Source organism: Elephantulus edwardii, unplaced genomic scaffold, assembly GCF_000299155.1.
Source record: "Elephantulus edwardii isolate Elephantulus edwardi_28Jun2011 unplaced genomic scaffold, EleEdw1.0 scaffold00239, whole genome shotgun sequence".
Taxonomy (NCBI): domain Eukaryota; kingdom Metazoa; phylum Chordata; class Mammalia; order Macroscelidea; family Macroscelididae; genus Elephantulus; species Elephantulus edwardii.
Genome location: NW_006399989.1, coordinates 3,231,588 through 3,236,534, shown reverse-complemented (window position 1 = coordinate 3,236,534; position 4,947 = coordinate 3,231,588). Strand labels below are relative to the sequence as shown.

General features: G+C 40.2%; 1 pseudogene; it reads right to left on the bottom strand.

Annotated features, from left to right (window-relative positions):
* Positions 1-1,034: 1,034 nt before the first annotated feature.
* The window catches only part of LOC102848624, a 36,887-nt pseudogene continuing 32,974 nt past the window's right edge, over positions 1,035-4,947 (bottom strand).

Sequence of the window (4,947 nt, the reverse complement as noted above, 5' to 3'; positions counted from 1 at the left end):
ATGTTACCAAGAAAGATCAGTCCTTGGAAAAGAGCTTGGAAGAGTGGAGGGTCAGTGCAGGAGAGGAAAACCCTGGATAAGATGGATTGACACATTTGCTGGGGTAATGGGGATAGGTATGTCAGAGATAATGAGATTGGCTCAACAACAACAACAGCATTCCACTCTAATTCCGTCATGGCCTTTCTGTCCAAGAACATGATAGTCTCTTTAAGCTATCATTGACATTTTTAAGGGATATGACTAGATAAATTTCAACAATAAATTTGTTCTGGTGGCTCAGTGGTTAGGAGTTGATCTGCCAACCCAGAGGCAGGCAGTTTGAATCCTCCACTTGCTCTGAGGGAGAAAGATAGGCATTTTTCTCCTGTGCAGTTTACAGCCTCTGCAAACTGACTGGAGAGTCAGCTTTGTATCAGTTCCAACTCATTGGCAATAAGAGATAGACCCATTGATCAGGTGTATACCAGGGTTTAAGCAGTGCGGCCTTAAGCCTCAGAACGGATCCTGAAAAGTAGTCTAGCAGTTCTGACTCTGCAAAAATCGAGACAGAACCAGACAGAAAGTAATTACTACTTCTAATCATATCCCAAGAGCTATTTATACTCTTTTTAACTTCTTTTCTTTTTTACTCTGTGTATTAATAAATATTCTTTATTTTAAATTTTGCATATTACATTTTTAATATTACATCCAAACATTTTGCAAGTGGATGTCTACTTTGTAAAACCAGCTCATTTTCATTTCTGTACAGAAGTACAATACTACTTTTTGCCACTAGGTTGCTTTAGTAAGTTTCAGAGGAAAAGAAACATTTAATGAGAAGAGATAGCTTAAATCATATGGCAGGCTTGTGCAGACATCAACTAAAAACACAAGCCTGAAGAAAGTACCTCTGCCATCTCCCAAAACAAAGAATCACATTGATTCAAGAGAAAATTTTGCCATTAAGTCACTAAATTAAGAGGGTTGGTTTTTTTTACGAGAAAGCACAGTAGTCATCGAGTGTTTCATTGAAAGACAGAGCTATTTCTTTAATTTGCTCCAGCTGTTATCAGCCAGCCACTACAAATGGGCCTCTTGTGATCACTTAAGCGGCAGTATTTATTAAATTTCTCCTTCAGATTCTGTCGGTATTGTTCTCCATCACTGTAGAAAGACTGGTTATTAGCCATAAATGACTGTATTTCCTCTTGTGAGATAAAAATTTCCTCATCTGAAAGAAATAAAGCTGACCATAGAAATTTTAAAAAAAGTCCTCATCTGAAGTACATTCAGATTCATCAAGGTGTTCAACTAAGTCCTTGGCACCTTTTCTAGACTCAGGTTCTGCACACTGTGGTACATTTTTCCTGTGCTCCAACAAAGCCAATGGTTGCCTACCCTTTTCAGAGCTATAATAGTGCTCAGGATGTGCATCTTTGGTCTTGTAATGGTGAACCTGTGTGCACTGTATTTCCTGAGGTCTCTTGATTACTTGGATCTGCGATACAGCTTCCAGGCTTTTGGATATGTTCATCACATTTCAACATCTTGCTTTTCTTTTTATTTTTTCCTTGTGTGTTTTTCTCTTCAGAATTTGCCCAGCATTCAACACAGCTATCACCATCATCCTCTTTGTCTTCACAATGATGAACGCAAGAGTCATCAACATGTTCATCATGATTACAAGTGCCTTCAGTACAGTCTACATCTAAGCCTTCCCAAGAACCAGTTTCACTCCCTTCCATGCTAGATGAATATCCACAGTCACTACCATTATAGTGTGGAGATAAATCTTTCTTTGTTTTAGGAGACCCCAAAAGATCTACTGCTAGGATAAGTACATGATGTATTTTCATTGGTAACAATTACTTCTACGCAACTGTTGGCATCTTCCGTGCTGCCACAAGCTTTACAGCTATTTTCTACGAAGTCTGTTTCCTTGGCGTGGTTCTTGGCTTCAATCCGAAACCTTTCATCTGGTGCCGAACTTGGGCAGGGGGTGATCTGAACTGGACAATCCCTCCTGGTCGATTGGCCATTAGGGTGCCTCCTTCCTGTGCCCACCGAGACCCCACCAGCGCGGTAAGAGCTCCTTACAGGTAAGCGGAGATTCTACGTTTCTATGAGTCTATCTTGTCTCATTTTCTCTGTCTCGAAGCCTAGGCCTGGCCAAGTAAGCTCTCCTGTGTCCTGCCGCATCAAAGGTCAAAGGACACTTTGATGGAGTTGGTGACTTTTCCTTGGAGTCATGTCTGGCACCTTAACTTCTTTTCTATAGTAAGCTGCCTGCCCTGCCTGTTAAATGTAATACTAATTTATCTATAATAAACTTTTTGTTAAAGATAGTACCAGAAGATAAATCCCTCAAGTTAGAAGACATCCAAAATGTGATGGGAAAGACTTGCTCCCTCAAACTAGAGTCTATTTTAATGACATAAATGGAGTAAAGCTTTCACCCAATGAAAGACCTTCATTTGCTGATGTGACAAGATTCAAAATGAGGAGAAACAGCTGTAAACATCTGTTTATAATTGGAACATGGAATATATGAAGTATGAATCTAGTAAAATTGGGTAAAATTGGTTCTGGTCTGTTGTTGTTATGGACCCATGTTATGTATCATTGAGCAAGAACTGTCTCAGAGCTGACCCTCCAGCAGGTTTTCAGAAGCAGTTAATTGCGTGAGAGAAGACTGCCCATCTCTCTCCCTTGAAGCAGCTGGTGGATTTGAACTGCATGCCTTTGGGTTAGCAGCTCAACTTATACTGCTTTGCCACTAGAGCTACCTCATAGTGACCTCTACTAAGCCTAGAAGTAATATATTAAAATGTTTGGCTGTGAGTTTGCACCTGACCATAGACTCCAGACATGGTTCCAGATCCCTTGTATTTTGACCATAAAAGTGATATAGTTACCTCTCAGAACATAGTCCTGAAGAAGTGTATCTCTGAGGCATAAATAAGTAATTAAAATTCAATAATAACAGCTTGAAAAGCTTGAGTTAACCTGATATATTCAATCACCCAAGGACACACATCACATCAAGTGAAGAAAATGGAAGGGAAGATGTGTTTCCGTTATTTATTGCATGACAAACTATCTGGAGAATAATGTCCTAACAGCAATTATTTCTTTTGCTAATTGAGAATACTATGGACTGCTAGGAAAACAAACACATTTGTCCTGGAAAGGGTTAAACCGGGTGGCTCCTTGGAGGCAAGGATTCTGAGGCTCCGTCTAACATACTTTGGACATGTTGTGAGGAGAGACCGGTCCTTAGAGAGGGACATCATGCTTGGGAGGGTGGAGGGACAGCACAGGAGAGGAAGGCCCTCTATGAGGTGGATTGATTCAGTGACTGGGATAATTGGGAAGGGAGTGTCAGAGACAGTGCGATTGGCACAGGACAGAGCGGGGTTTAGGGCTGTTGTACATAGGGTCGCTATGAGTCGCAGGCGACTCGACGGCACATAACAACAACAACAATAGGTCTGCAATTTAGTCAGAGCTTGGTGTGGACTATGGAACTCTTCCATTCTGTATCTAAAGCCTGGCTTTGGAATATTACAACTGCTGGACCTCAGACAAGAATCACTCTAAATGAAATACCATGACCTCTCCACATGGTCTTTGAAGAGTATGGTGGGTTTAGGGTAGTTGGACTTCATATGGGGCAGCTCAGGGCTCTAAGAATAAGTATTCACAGACAATTATGAAATTGTAAGACCTCCTAAGGCATAGCCCCAGCAATAAAACTTCACTTTCATTGTTTAATCTCAGAGGTCTTAATGATCTTCATCTTTATATCCATGTTCAAACCTTCCTCACTATATGGGAAATCCTATACTAGAAGTACTCCAAAAATAGCTACACTATGTTAAGACAGCTAAGTTCTTAGTAGACTTATTTTTCTAGTTCCCATAATGCAAGCTGACTCTTCCCCTCTGGTAGCCTAGTGGTAAGAAGCTACACTGCAATCCCAAAGACATGCAGTTAGAGGTACCCAGCTTCTCAGCAGGAGAAGGATGCGATAAACTGCCCCTGAAAACCCGATGGAGGGTCAGCTATGGGTCAGTTCTGACTCTATGGTGCATAACAACAACAACATATAGTTTTTATACCCTTGCACAAGGATGGTTTAAGTAAGGGTATAAAATAGTTAGCTACTTCCCCCTACCCTTAGCAGAATCTTCTCATCTGCTCTGCCACTGCCAGACCCTTGCAGCACTGCTTAATAAACAGAAATTAATGTATTTTAGTCTGTCACTGGGGAAGTTTTTTTGTCTGTCTGTAAACAAGGGGCTTTCCCTCTGGGGAGTAAACCCCGACCACTCACCTTCTTTATTAGATTAAGACTTTCTATTGAAAGTTATTTTAATAGACATATTATTGGGGATATAAGAAATTAAAATGTTTTTAATTGATATTTTAATGAAAGTTTATAAAGAACTTGGGTTTCTAATTCTTCATTGTTGCACCTTTTTCTCCCTGCCCCCCTCCCCACACCAGATCACTTTTTTCTTTGGAAAAAAAGTTCTTTCATTGTTATACAGTCCCACACCACACCCCAGATCACTTCACTATGCAGCTCTTGCAATTCAAGTGTGAAAGAGAAACATGAACTCAACTTCAAATTATAAATTGGTGCTCCTTAATGCTGGAAATGCTTAATAAGATCATGCTGTAAGCCTGGTCTACAATAAAGTCAACATCATAGTAATAAAAATGAAGTTGGAGTGGAAATGATTATCAGTTTATGGGTTGTTGATGTGCCTCTAAGTAAAATTAAATCTTTGACATCATATGAGATGGATTGATTCAATGACTGAACTAATGGGGGTAGGTGTGTCAGAGACAGTGAGATTGGCACAGGATAGGACAGGGTTTAGGGCTGTTATACATAGGGTCACTATAAGTCACAGGCAACTTGATGGCATATAACAACAACAAAAACAATACCCA